This window comes from Chiloscyllium plagiosum, unplaced genomic scaffold, assembly GCF_037043375.1.
Source record: "Chiloscyllium plagiosum isolate Xiang-an unplaced genomic scaffold, Cpla_swu_hap1 HiC_scaffold_22, whole genome shotgun sequence".
Lineage (NCBI taxonomy): Eukaryota > Metazoa > Chordata > Chondrichthyes > Orectolobiformes > Hemiscylliidae > Chiloscyllium > Chiloscyllium plagiosum.
Genome location: NW_028270160.1, coordinates 53,576,791 through 53,590,292, shown reverse-complemented (window position 1 = coordinate 53,590,292; position 13,502 = coordinate 53,576,791). Strand labels below are relative to the sequence as shown.

General features: G+C 38.1%; 1 protein-coding gene across 7 annotated transcripts in view; it reads left to right on the top strand.

Annotated features, from left to right (window-relative positions):
• Positions 1–13,502, top strand: part of pcdh15b (protocadherin-related 15b) — a 1,538,224-nt gene that overhangs the window by 221,687 nt on the left and 1,303,035 nt on the right. For all 7 annotated transcript variants that reach the window (XM_087999065.1, XM_087999066.1, XM_087999064.1 and 4 more), the window contains exon 2: positions 12,885–12,965. The gene's annotated coding sequence lies outside the window, so the exon portion shown is untranslated. The remainder of the gene's footprint in view (positions 1–12,884; positions 12,966–13,502) is intronic.

Genomic DNA, 13,502 nt, shown 5'->3' with positions numbered 1-13,502 from the left:
TGATGAAACTTTAATGTGAATGACTATTAATCAATATGGTTTCAACCATATTAAATCACTATTTCTCAATGGTGGGTTAAGCTAGCTGGTAAACAATGAAAACATTCTTACAGCACAGGAGGAGGCTATATAACCTATCAAGTCCATTCAAAGAAGTCTGAAAAATATGATACTGAAAAATAAAAGATTTGATAGTTATGATTAAAAGAAAGTTTAACCTTTTTGTGTTTGTATTTTGAATGGATTTTTTTTCAGTGTAGGTCATGTCTGATTAATCCACTTTGGTTACCTGTTGAGGACAATACAATAGTGGATAGTAAATGTTCTGATGACGTTGTCTAGCTAACATTTATAAAACACTTGATAAAATTCCACACAGTAGATTATTCAAAATAAAGTGTAGAACATTTGAGCTAGCCTGACAATTTGGGTTGATCATTGGTTGGTTGAGAGATAAAGGGATAATTCTCTGCTGAGATGTGGGAAGGGGTAGATACTATTGCACTATGGATTTATTTTGAGTTGGGGGAAACAATGTCTTTTTTCAAAATAAAACTCTGGCAATAATTTGGATGAAGGAATAGATGATACTACTGAGAGACATTGTAAGTGAAGTGAATGTAGTGAGGAGGTTAGAAAGGGCCGTAGACTAGGTTAGATATAAGTACAATGTGGAATTGTACAGGGCTGCAAATTTTATGTCTGAGAAAGACCAATCCAAATGTTACTTAATAGTTTTATTTAGATTAGATTACTTACAGTGTGGAAACAGGCCCTTCTGCCCAACAAGTCCACACTGACCCGCCGAAGCGTAACCCACCCAGACCCATTCTCCTACATTTACCCCTTCACCTAACACTACAGGCAATTTAGCATGGCCAATTCACCTAACCTGCACATTTTTGGATTGTGGGAGGAAACCGGAGCACCTGGAGGAAACCCACGTAGACACGGGGAGAATGTGCAAACTCCACACAGAGAGTCACCTGAGGTGGGAATTGAACCTGGGTCTCTGGCGCGATGAGGCAGCAGTGCTAACCACTGCCACCACCGTGCCGCCGATGTAGTTCTGTGGAAGTATAAAGTGACCCATGTATCCATGTACATCATCAGTGTAAAATAGTGACAGGTATAAAACTAAGGAAGCAATGAATTCATAGAATTTTACAGTACAGAAGGAGGCCATTTGGAAAAAAGTATCAATACTGCCTCCCAACACGCTACCCAGCTCGTCTCATTCTCTTCCCTATCTCGTAGCCTCTAACTCACTTTCAAACATACAACCAGCTCTCTTTCAAATCCTCATGGAATCAGTCTCCACCACTCTTTCAGGTAGTACATTCCAAATTCTAACAACTTTCTGAGTAAAGAAGTTTCTCCTCATCTCACTCCTAGCTCTTGCTGGCATACCAATGAATGGAAACAAAATATCCTTTTTTATCCTGTCAGAATTGTTCATAGTTTGAAGACCTCAATAAGGTCACCACTTAATCTTCTCAGCATCAAAGAGAATTAGCTTAGTTGCTCTAATCTTCTATCTGAAACCTCTCACTCCTGGTATTATTCTTGTAAATCTCCTTTGTACTCTTTCCAGGGCTTTAACATTCTCCTTAAGTTAGGTACCTTGGACTGAACACAGTACTCCAAATGTGGCCTGACCAATGATTTATAGAGGTGTAGCATCAATTTTTTTGGTTCTATACTCTATGCCTCTATTTATAAACCCAAGTATCCTACAAACTCCTTTTACCAACTGTTTCAACTTGCCTGACCACCTCTGGAGAATTATGCACATGAATCCCAAGGTCCCTGTACTCTTATACTTGCCTCAGAGTTGTGCCATTGAGCCTCTATTGTCCCTCTGTGTTTCTTCCGCCTCATTACCTCACAATTCTCTGCATTGAAATTTATCTGCGAGGTGTTGTCCATTTGGCCAACTTGTCAATGTCCATCTGAAGTTGTTCTGACTCATCTTCACAATTCACTATTTTCTCTCACTTAGCATCATCTGCAAATTTGGACCTCAACACTCCTCTCAAAATTGTTTACATAAATCAGAAAGAGTGAGGCTCCCAAAACCGATCCCTGGAAACATTTCAACTCGGTCTGAGAAGTGCCCATTTATACCTACCCTCTGTTTCCAATCTTTTAGCTAACTTCAATTTCCATGCTCCCAAGGATCCGTCAATCTCAAACATTTTTAATTTACTAACCAACCTGCCATGTGGCACCAAATCAAATATATAACACCCACAACACTACACTCATCCACTGTCTGTGTCACTTCTTCAAAGAACTGAATTAAGCTTGTCAGACATGACCTGTCCTTAGCAAAGCCTTGTTGGCTGTATTAACTTATTCTTCTCTGAGTGTATATTTAACTTTTCCCATATTATAACCTCCATCAGTTTTCCAAGTATTGAGGTCAAGCTGACAGGTCTGTAGCTTCTTGGGTTACCTTTTGTTCCTTTCTAAAAAGCAGCGTCAAATTTTCAAACCTCCAGTGTCCCAGGACGAATCCAGTGTTCAGACAAGTCTGAAAAATTTCTGTCAATGACTGGACAATTTGCTCCTTTATCTCTCTTAGAAGTCTAGCATGTATCCCATCCCAATCTTTTGGGATCATCATCAATATCAGCAATCATCAGCATCACCACCACCACCACCATTCTCTTCTATTCTCAGGGTGAGTCAGTAGGTGGCTATACAGACAGTTGTGGCAGATACACTTGGGGTAGAAGGTGATCACGGGAAGGGGTGGGTAGGGCACTGGTGTAGCAATGTGCTCCTTACACTGTTTTCACTTGGGCCTTCCATTTTTCTGATGGTAAGTCTCAAAGTGCTTGATGCTTTCCCGCATGCTCCTCCTCTACTTTTGATAGTTTTGGGCCAGTGATTCCCAGGTGTCTGTGGGAATGCTGCACTCCACCAGTGAGGCCTTAAGAGGATCATAGAAGCACTTCCTCTGTCTTAGGGCTCATCTGCTATTTCAGAACTGGGAGTAGAGCACCTGCTTGGGTAGTTTCGTGTTGGTCACACGGATGACTTGTCTCACGCATTGCAGTTGATCAAGGCTGGTCAGTGCTTCAATGCTGGGGATGTTCTCTAACTTCTCTGTAGGGAATGCTGCCAGCCCTTTTAGCATCTCTTTATCAGTATACTGTTCATTTGCCCTCGTATTCAATTGGGCAATTGTCACAATTTTCCAATTTGGTAATGATAGAATTCATTTATTAATTTTAATGTATTTAGTGTCTCTGTCATACTCTTTGCTTCAGTCAACAGTGTTGGTCTTTATTTAAGAATAATTGAAATACAACACTGAAAGTGCTTCATTTGTAAAGAACCTTGCCAAACCTATTTGGAGTGCTTGTTTGAACCCTGGGCTTCAAAACCAAGGAGAAATATTGGAGCAAAATTGTATTGACATGGTCACTGCAATGCAATAGTTGTAACATCACTGGTGATTTTGATGTTTACCTGTTTAATTTATACCAGCAGACAGGTTTAAAATCACAGCTTTGATAATTTTGTTTCCTTTACATTAAATTGAGAGCTAAGGACATGAAAAAATCCATTGCATGGATCTTAATTCATACTCATACAATCCATATAATTTTGGATTTTTGAGTAACCCTGAATTTAATTGGCAACTGAGCTTCTGCTGCCTCTACCTTACTACACCTTTTTCCCTGGCTTTCCTTATTCTTTTAAGGTGCTCCTTAAAACTGACCTCTTTGGCCAACCTTTTGATCATCTGCTTCAATATCATCACTTTATATGGTTCAGTGTCAACTTTGAATTGTTAAAGCTCCTGTGAGGCACTTTGCGACATGTTACAATGTTAAAAGGGCTATATAAATTCAACTGTTGTTATCGACTGTTGCATTTTACTACACTAACTCAATAGGGTGGAGAGAAAGTAGCTCAGGTTTTAATATAGGAGATACAGTCTGCTCAAGAAAACTTGCCAGGCTATTTGTGTGACCACAAGGTGCTGGGGGCAAAAAGTGATATATGCAACAATTGGTGGCAATTAAATTTGAAGTTGTATCATGTACAAAGCAAGCATAGCTGCTTCAATTAAAAACGAGGAGCAAAAAACAGTATTTTTAGCATAAGGAGCATTACAAGAAGGAAACGATTGGAATTGACTAGATGAGTGGCAGGGGATTCGCTGCTGACGTGTGATTGAATTTTTTGACTTTCTGGAAAGGAAAAGGAGTGATATTGACATTAAGCTCAAGAAAAATAATGATGGTGCCAGATTGATGAGAAAGGAGCAGCAGTATTACATGCATCTGAGCAAGGAAGAGGCTGAGGAACAAGAAAAATAATATTGGTGTGTACTTGAATTGACAGGTAAAACTGTGCTAACCTTGAGAGTGGTGAGCAAAATACCAGATTGATGTCATCCTTGAATACCTGTGGAACAATTGAGATAAAATTGACCTAATTGCATATTTCACAAAATGAATTGACTACTTGAATTTGGAAAAGGGTTTGCCTTCAGGAATCTTGTAGATCTGGCAATTAAATATTAACAAAGAAGCTGATGTCATTAATTAGAGATACTGTATATACATCTGTTCAACAGTAAAAAGAAAGACTTGTATTTCTGTAGCATTTTTTGTGATCTCAGAATTTCCCAAAATGCTACATTGCAACTCTTTCTCGACAATGTAAACATAGTCCATGTCTGCAGAACAAGATCTCATAAACAACAATTAAATGTTTGTGAGAAGATTTGTAGCTCGGGTGCTCGTTGCTGTGGTTCTGTTTGCCGAGCTGGAAGTTTTTGTTGCAAATGTTTCGTCCCCTGTCTAGGTGACATCCTCAGTGCTTGGGAGCCTCCTGTGAAGCGCTTCTGTGGTGTTTCCTCCGGCATTTATAGTGCCACTATAAATGCCGGAGGAAACAACACAGAAGCGCTTCACAGGAGGCTCCCAAGCACTGAGGATGTCACCTAGACAGGGGACGAAACGTTTGCAACAAAAACTTCCAGCTCGGCGAACAGAACCACAGCAACAATTAAATAAATAATGAGAATCTGTTTCAGATGTGGGTTAAGGTATGATATTGATGAGTACACCATGCTATTTTTGGAATTTTGAAGTGGGAGTTATTGGAATCATTTTCATTTCAGACAGAAAATTGATTAACAGCTCAATTGCAACAAAGCACTTTTGGCTCTATAGTACTCATTAAATTACATTGTGTTCAAATTCCAAGATTAAGCTCTGAATCTAGGTCTTTTAAATTAGGGGCAACAGTGCTACTACTGAGCTAAAACTGACAATCCAGACTTTAATGTAGCAAATTAGTGATGCTTGTTGCTTCTGACTTCATACCTGGAAAATATGTGCAAAATTAAATTATTTAGTTACAAACTTTGGGTATTTGCTTAGATATAACATGCTGGTAAATACTGGAAATAGTCTTAAGACTTTTCCTTTAATGATTGTGCCCTTACTGCACAGCTTCTAGTTATATGACCTAAAAATATGGATTTGCCACATGAGGACTCCCTTGGGATCGAAACAGGATTTTGGATCTGCCATATATTTCTATAACGTACTTGTCCAATTTTTACCCAAAGGGTGGCTAAAACAGTTTAGTGAAGAAAGTCAGTTAAGCTGCTTTATCTTGCAGCCAGCAAGAGGACAGAGAGAGAGATGAATAATTTAAATCAACTTGACTCAATAAGCAATTACCAGAAAACCCTCAAGAACAACACTGTAATGTAAAAATAGACTACGCTGCTAGTATACTTATTTTACTATCTCTGATCATGATTTTGAAAAGATACAGGCTTTAGTTACGCATGTGTCCTCTCACAGTGCTAAGGTTACTTTCTTCTTAGGTAGTCCCTTGAGACTGAAGTTAACTTTATTCCACTCAAGAGTTGTGTTTACTGAACTGTCTAATGTTGAATCCACAACCTACAGGAGGTGGGACATGCGTTTAAAGAGGTGAATGAGGATGAGTCAGTTTTTCCTCCCTATTTCCATTGTTTGAACTTGCCTGCTTCTGAGCTGGTTAGAGGTGCTCAAGATGGTTGGCACCACCACCATATTTCTTCCTCAGTTGGGGCAGCCCCAGGCATGAGGTTCCTAGGAGCAAGTAGGAATGTTGCATTTTTCACAGAGAAATTGAAGATACCCTTTAAATGTTTTCTCTGCCATCATGGTGACTACTTACGTGATGAAGCTTGGAATAGAGAGCTTGCTTTGGAAATCTTGTATCATGCATGCAGACAACGTGGCCTGCCCATTGTACATCATGCACAGTAACTAGTGCCTTGATGTTGGGGATACCAACCTGAGACAGGATGACCGATCCTGGAATTGAATTTGCAAGGCTTCTTTATCGCATAAATGTCTAGTTCTAAATCCCAGCTCTATACCCCATAGTTTCTTGTTTGAAACCTGACTAACTGTCCAGAATCATATTTCCTCTGTGTACTCAAGAAAATTGAACCAATGTGCTTTCAGTACCTGCTTGTTTAGAGATCAGCCAAACCCTCTCTCTTCAAAAAAAACCTCTCAAACCACATCAATCAAAGAATCCATACTTCAAAAGCTGAGAGCCTTTGTTCGCAATCTGTAACTTGCATGAACAAAAGCATATCCTTTTGGTTGAATGCTAATTTATTCTTCCCAGATTTGGTGCTTATTTTATTGAGAGCTACATTTAACTTAATATTAGCATGTTTTTTAAATTACCATCTCTTGGCATAATTCATATTATGGTGAATTTGTGGTAGAGTTGAGAGTTATATATTAAGAAGGAGTGAATGTTAACATATTTATTGCATCATGTCACTTAATATTGAAGGATTTTTTTGGAAGTTACTGCTGACATTTAGAAGTTTCTTTGCTTGATGAAGAATGCAAGTTCTTGATTCAGATGATCAATCAAATGACCCAATACAACCAGTATGCAAATGCAAAGCAAATGTGTCACACTGAACTGCGACCAGGTAATCACAATGAGCATCCTTCCATTATAAGTGAGATTTTACAGCAAAGCTATCATAAAGGAGTAATTTTCAGATGCAAAATAAGCAATCGCTGGTCATATACTGAATTTGTGGCGCAGTTGGGAAGAGAGTTTGCTGTTGAAAAAAATGACACTGTCAGCAGCTGCAACAGACAAAAGATGACAGTTTTTGAACTGAATCAGTGTGGTATTTTACAAGGCTGTTTCTTTTTCTAAAATTAATACATCATTTTTTGAGATGGAATGAAATATGTTATGTGAGCTAGTGAGTGGTTTTTTTGTGATTATGAATTTTGAAGCAATCAGCATGGTTCCTGATCTACAAGGGTTGGATACTTTCCCAGCATCTATAGCATGCCAGGCTTGCAGTGGGTCCAAAACATTAAATAGATGTGAATAGCTAATACAGTACACTGCACATCACTGACAAGTGAGCTGCAGCCCTTGGCTAGCTGTTGACCTGCAATGTCACATTGGAGTATTCAATTGTAAGGTTACCTTTAGGTAAAGTTTCAGTTTTATTGGCAATAAAAATGAATCACCAGAATAAATGCTTTTTAGGTGTGTTTTCACACAGCCATCTGTTAAATTTATGATGCCAGAAGGTGAATAAGGAAAGTACTATTTTTATAGTATTTCCACTGCAGATGTGCATTTTATTTTAATAAGACCTAGAGCAATATTGAAATCTTCCGACTGATCCATTTTTACCAAGAGCTTAAAATGCAGTAACAATAATAATCATGTGCAGGATTAAAGTGATTTGTACTGTTATTCCTAAGAATAAATCCCATTTACTAGGTAATTGTAAGTACATTGCCTTTTCAAAATTAAGAACGATAGTTATACATTTAATGGATGTTATGATTGTGGTAGAGATCAGTAATATTTTTTGTGAGAAGTCCAAAATCCCATTTGTTTAATAAAAAATATTAAACCACAATGTTTCTTGGTTTAAAACAGAAGAATGTTTACGATACAAGAATCAAACAAAACAAAATATTATCTTGAAAAGCAACTTATATTCTAAGATCTAGAATCAACATATTAAATGTGATTTACCAGGCAAATTGTTACCCAATTATAAACTGTAAATTACTCATTAAGTGGCAGATAAAACCGAGGTTACTCTTAAGAATTGGCTTTGTGGTTCACTCAGCAATTAGGATTGAAAACTCAGTAAAAATGTTCTTCAATACTTGTACTCCTCACAAAAAAGTTCAGCTTCTCGCCTTCTAGGAGCTATTGTTATTCTCAGCCAACTGCAATGCACAACCAATCTGAAATCTACCAGCATGATCATCCCAAAAAAATGGCACGTGTACTAAAACCTCCTCAATTCAGTCTGATGCTGTAGATTCATGAATGTTATCTTCAAGTAAAAGAGCTGTGACACTGAGTTGCCATTGCTTAATTTCACCTCTGTCTTCTTCAGCTTGCCTATACTGCACCGTTTGGACAATTCAGCTACAACTACTGAGCTTTTCTGTGCTTCCCTTCATATTCCCTCAACCAGTTTTAGTCTGTCCAAAAGTTTTGTTTGCCAATCTCAGTTTCAGCTTTTGTTCCCTTAGAAACTGGGAAGATCTGCCTCAAAAGTAATTACACCAATTCCATCACAATATCATTTAGTATTTTCAATTTTTAAAAATCATGATATTCACATTCAATACTTTAATGCTCAAGAGTAAAGAACATACTATTTTTAGTTTGGATATTTTAGTAACAACTTTATGAATCGCAACATTTCTGAGTCCTTCAGTTACATTTAATTGTGCTTCTCTGAATTTGTTGATTGCCTGCAACAAATACTAGATGGTGGTACAATGCTTTGGTGTGACCTCTAGTTCCATAGTGCAAGAAAGTGATCTTTATCAATATGATTGAGCTAGATTTTAAATTCCTCACAACTGGTAAGTAGCCATATCAGTTGGTAATTGATGGGTATGCAGGTTGTCAAAAGAGACAGCATTTAAAGTTTGTGCGAAGATTTGTAGCTCGGGTGCTTGTTGTTGTGGTTCTGTTCGCCGAGGAAACATCAAAGAAGCGCTTCGCAGGAGGCTCCCAAGCACTGATGATGTCGCCTAGCCAGGGGACGAAACGTTTGCAACAAAAACTTCCAGCTCGGCGAACAGAACCACAACAATAGAGGCAGCATTTAAAATAAGTGCTATTGTTCTGTCAGAAATGCAACATGACAAATAATTTAACTAAACTGAAGATTAAAACAAGATTATAAAAGGAAAATATCTGATCTTTTTTACATTGTTTTATTAATTTTAATCTGGTGATACATATGAATTAAAATATTTCATTTATAATTACTTTGCTGAACTTTTTTGAGTTCAATGTATTTACCAATCACTGGAATCAATACATTCATAGAGTCATAGAGATATACAGCACAGACACAGACCCTTCGGTCCAATTGTCATGCTGACTAGATATAGAGTCATAGAGATGTACAGCATGGAAACAGACCCTTCAATCCAACTCATCCATGCCGACCCAATATCCCAACACAATCTAGTCCCACCTGCCAGCACCCGGCCCATATTCCTCCAAACCATTCCTAGTCACGTACCCATCAGATGCATTTTAAATGTTGCAATTGTACTAGCTTCCACCACTTGGTCTGGCAGCTCATTATATACATGTACCACCCCCTCTGTGGAAAAGGTTGCCCCTTAGGTCTCTTTTATATCTTTCCCCTCTCACCCTAAACCTATGCCCTTTAGTTCTGGAGTGCCTTACCACAGGGAAAAGACTTTGTCTATTGACTCTATCCATGTCCGCTCATGATTTTATAAACCTCTATAAGGTCACGCCTCAGCCTCCAATGCTACAGAGAAAACAGCCACAGCCTTTTCAACCTCTTCCTATAGCTCAAATCCTCCAATCCTAGGGCGGTACGGTGGCACAGTGGTTAGCACTGCTGCCTCACAGCGCCAGAGACCCAGGTTCAATTTCCACCTCAGGAGACTGACTGTGTGGAGTTTGCACATTCTCCCTGTGTCTGTGTGGGTTTCCTCTGGGTGCTCTGGTTTCCTCCCACAATCCAAAAATGTACAAGTCAGGTGAATTGGCCATGCTAAATTGCCCATAGTGTTAGGTGCAGGGGTAAACATAGGGGAATGGGTCTGGCTGGGTGCGCTTCAGTGGGTCAGTGTGGACTTGTTGAGCCGAAGGGCCTGTTTCCACATTGTAAGTCATGTATCCTAACTGATCTAGTTTCATTTGCCCTATATCCTTCTAAATCCTTTCTATTCATATACCTATCCAGATGTATTTTAAATGTTGTAATTGTACCAGCCTCCACCATTTCCCCAGGCAGCTTATTCCATACACATACCACCCTCTGCATGAAAAGGTTGCCCTTAGGTACCTTTTAAATCTTTCTCCTCTCACCATAAATCTATGCCCCTCTACTTCTGGACTCCTCTACTCCAGGGAAAAGATCTTGTCTATTTATATCATCCATGCCCCTCATGATTTTATAAACCTCTATAAGGTCACCCCTCAGCCTCCGATGATCCAGGGAAAACAGCCTCAGCCTATTCAGCCTCAGCTTAAAACCTCCAACCTTGGCAACATTCTTGTAAACCTTTCCTGAACCCTTTCAAGTTTCACAACATCCTTCCGACAGGAAGGAGACCAGAATTCCACGCAATATTTCAGAAGTGGCCTAACCAATGTCCTGTATTGCTGCAATATGCCGTCCCAACTCTGATATGCAATGCTCTGACAATAAAAGCAAATGTACCAAATACATTTTTCACTATCCTATTTACCTGTAACTCTACTTTCAAGGAGCTATGAACCTGACTCCAAGGTCTCTTTGGTCAGCAACATTGCCCAGGGCCTTACCATTAAGTGTGTAAGTCCTGCTAAGATTTGCTTTTCCAAATGCACCACCTGGCATTTATCTAAATTAAACTCCATCTGCTACTCCTCAGCCCATTGGCCCATTTGATCAAGATCCTGTTGTACTCTGAGGTAACCTTCTTCGTTGTCCCGACACCTTCTATTTTGGTGTCATCTGCAAACTTATTACTATACCTCATATGTTTACATACAAATTTATAAAAATAACAAAAAGCAGTGGACCCAGCACTGATCCTTGTGGGACACCACTGGTCACAGACTTACAGTCTGAAAGGCAACCGTCCACCACCACCCTCTGTCATCTACCTTTGAGCCAGTTCTGTATCTAAATGGCTAGTTCTCCCTGTATTCCAAAAGTTCTAACCTTGCTGACCAATTTCCCATGAGGAATCTCATTGAACGCCTTACTGAAGTCCATATAGATCATGTCCACCTCTCTGCCCTCATCGAACCCCTTTGTTACTTAAAACAAAATCAACTTTGTATGACATGATTTCCCATGCACAAAGCCATGCCGACTATACCTAATCAGTCCTTGCCTTTCCAAATACATGTAAATCTTGTCCATCTGGATTCCCTCCAACAACAGAATTAAAAAGGGTCTGTTAACTCTCTGCTGGTGCACATTGTAACTTGCTGTGCACAAGTTGGTTACCGTATCTTTAAGTTACATTTAAAAGCAATTAATTAGCTAAAAATCTTGTTACTGTATTCTGAGGTCTCAAAAGGCATTATATACATAAAGTTTCTTTCAATTTAATTAAAGACATGAGCAACAAAATGTGTGCTGTGTGCAACCAAATATTACATCCTTCTTTTCATCACCATATGTACAATTCACTTTTAAAATTATGAGCCCTTATTGTGTCTGCAGGCTGGGTTGTAAATGTTGAACTAGGCTGAGCAGGTTGTTGGTTATTATGACCTTGTCTATTTTGTCACTATATAATTGAAATATGTGCAAATCAAGTGTTGGGGAAAACCTGGAGCACTCCACAGCTTTACTGTACCACATCCAATCATAAATTACTCTGTCAAAATACATTGCCAGAGCAGAATCCTTAAGTTCTTTTAACAACAAATTAGATCCTGCATGAAAAGGAATAACATTTAAAAGGCAAACAGCAGGATGGAAAAATAGATTGGGCAGCTCATGAGGAGAAAACCATTGGTACAGATTTAAGAAAATGGCATGGCTTACTGTGTTCTCCAAAATTCAAGATACGCAAATTATGTTTTTTTTCCGAATTAAATAAATAGCTAGAAATAAACTTTCCTTTGTCACAAACTAGAAAATGTTTTGATATCCAAATGATTAAAAACAGAAAGTAATTGCTTTCATTTGAACTTGGCCTATTTTTGAAATCTGGAGAAACAAATTTTATTTAAATCTTTATTTTCTGATGGACTGAGTTATTTCATTATGCCCTGATATCAGGAGAGAAACTCTGTGTGCATGTTTAAGGATTGTAAAGTTTGACATCTTATCTTAATTTCTTTATTTTTCTCCATTTATGCTAAGAAGACTGTGTAGTGCTGAACGTTTTTTTGCTTATTTCCTTATTTTTCTATTTCTGTAACTAAGATTTTGTACCCAGGTATTTTGTACCTAAGATGGCGCCATATGTGGCAACATTATACACATTTTTTCACTGTACTCTTGTACTTTATACTTGAGTAATCGTGACAACGAATGTAATATTTTATCAAAATCTTAGTACTATGAAACTGATTATTCAAAATCTGACTGAGAAGAATTAAGTAATCCACTTAAAGCTTAGACTGTTTTTGATATTCAAATGTTTATGACAAACTATGCTCCTGTTAGCTATAAGGTATTGTTCATTTATTTATTAAATTTATCAAGTTTATTAATAGAAATCTGTGTAATTTGAAAGGAAATGCAAACAGTTTCAAAAGCAAAAGCAAATAAATCCTAATTCTGCACTTGATGTCAAGACCCTGAAGTAATACTAATCAGTAGCACTGTCTTGCAGGAAGATGATGGCATAATTCACAAGAGTGCAATCGATGCTGCTGTCACTTTTCTGAAGCTAACAGAGAAATGATCAAATAAGGTAGGAAGCACCTTGTTTGTTTCTGCAGTCATAAAAAGGATACAGGCTCCTGTGATTTTTTTTTTCAAAAGAAAAACAGTTGTGAAACGTGGGCGTACATAGTTACCTTGAAAGTGATTGGCCTGATGCAGGAAAGGTTGTCTGATTCTCCAAGGTCATGTTAGTAGAATAATTATCACTGTTAAGGAAAGCTTAAATACCTGTAGATCTCTCTTGCATCAACTTCCCTCTGGGATAACAGCACTAAGCTTGTTTGTGAGCTGGGCCAATTATGTTATTTTCTTGACCTGCACTTATAATTTTAATTTGTTAAAGGTAACATTTAGCCTTTTAAAGCAATATGTCTTCAGTACGTATATTGGATTGTGCAGAAATGCAGTAAGGTTGTAGCCTTGGTTTGTAATCTGTTCATTTAAACAGAAGTTCGATATCAGTTATGTTGATGCAAAGCATGCAAATTGTTAAATTTTGACCAATTCCATTTGGGGTATTGCCAGTATTTGTTTTTTCTCCATGTTCCTCAACTTTCCTATTTAA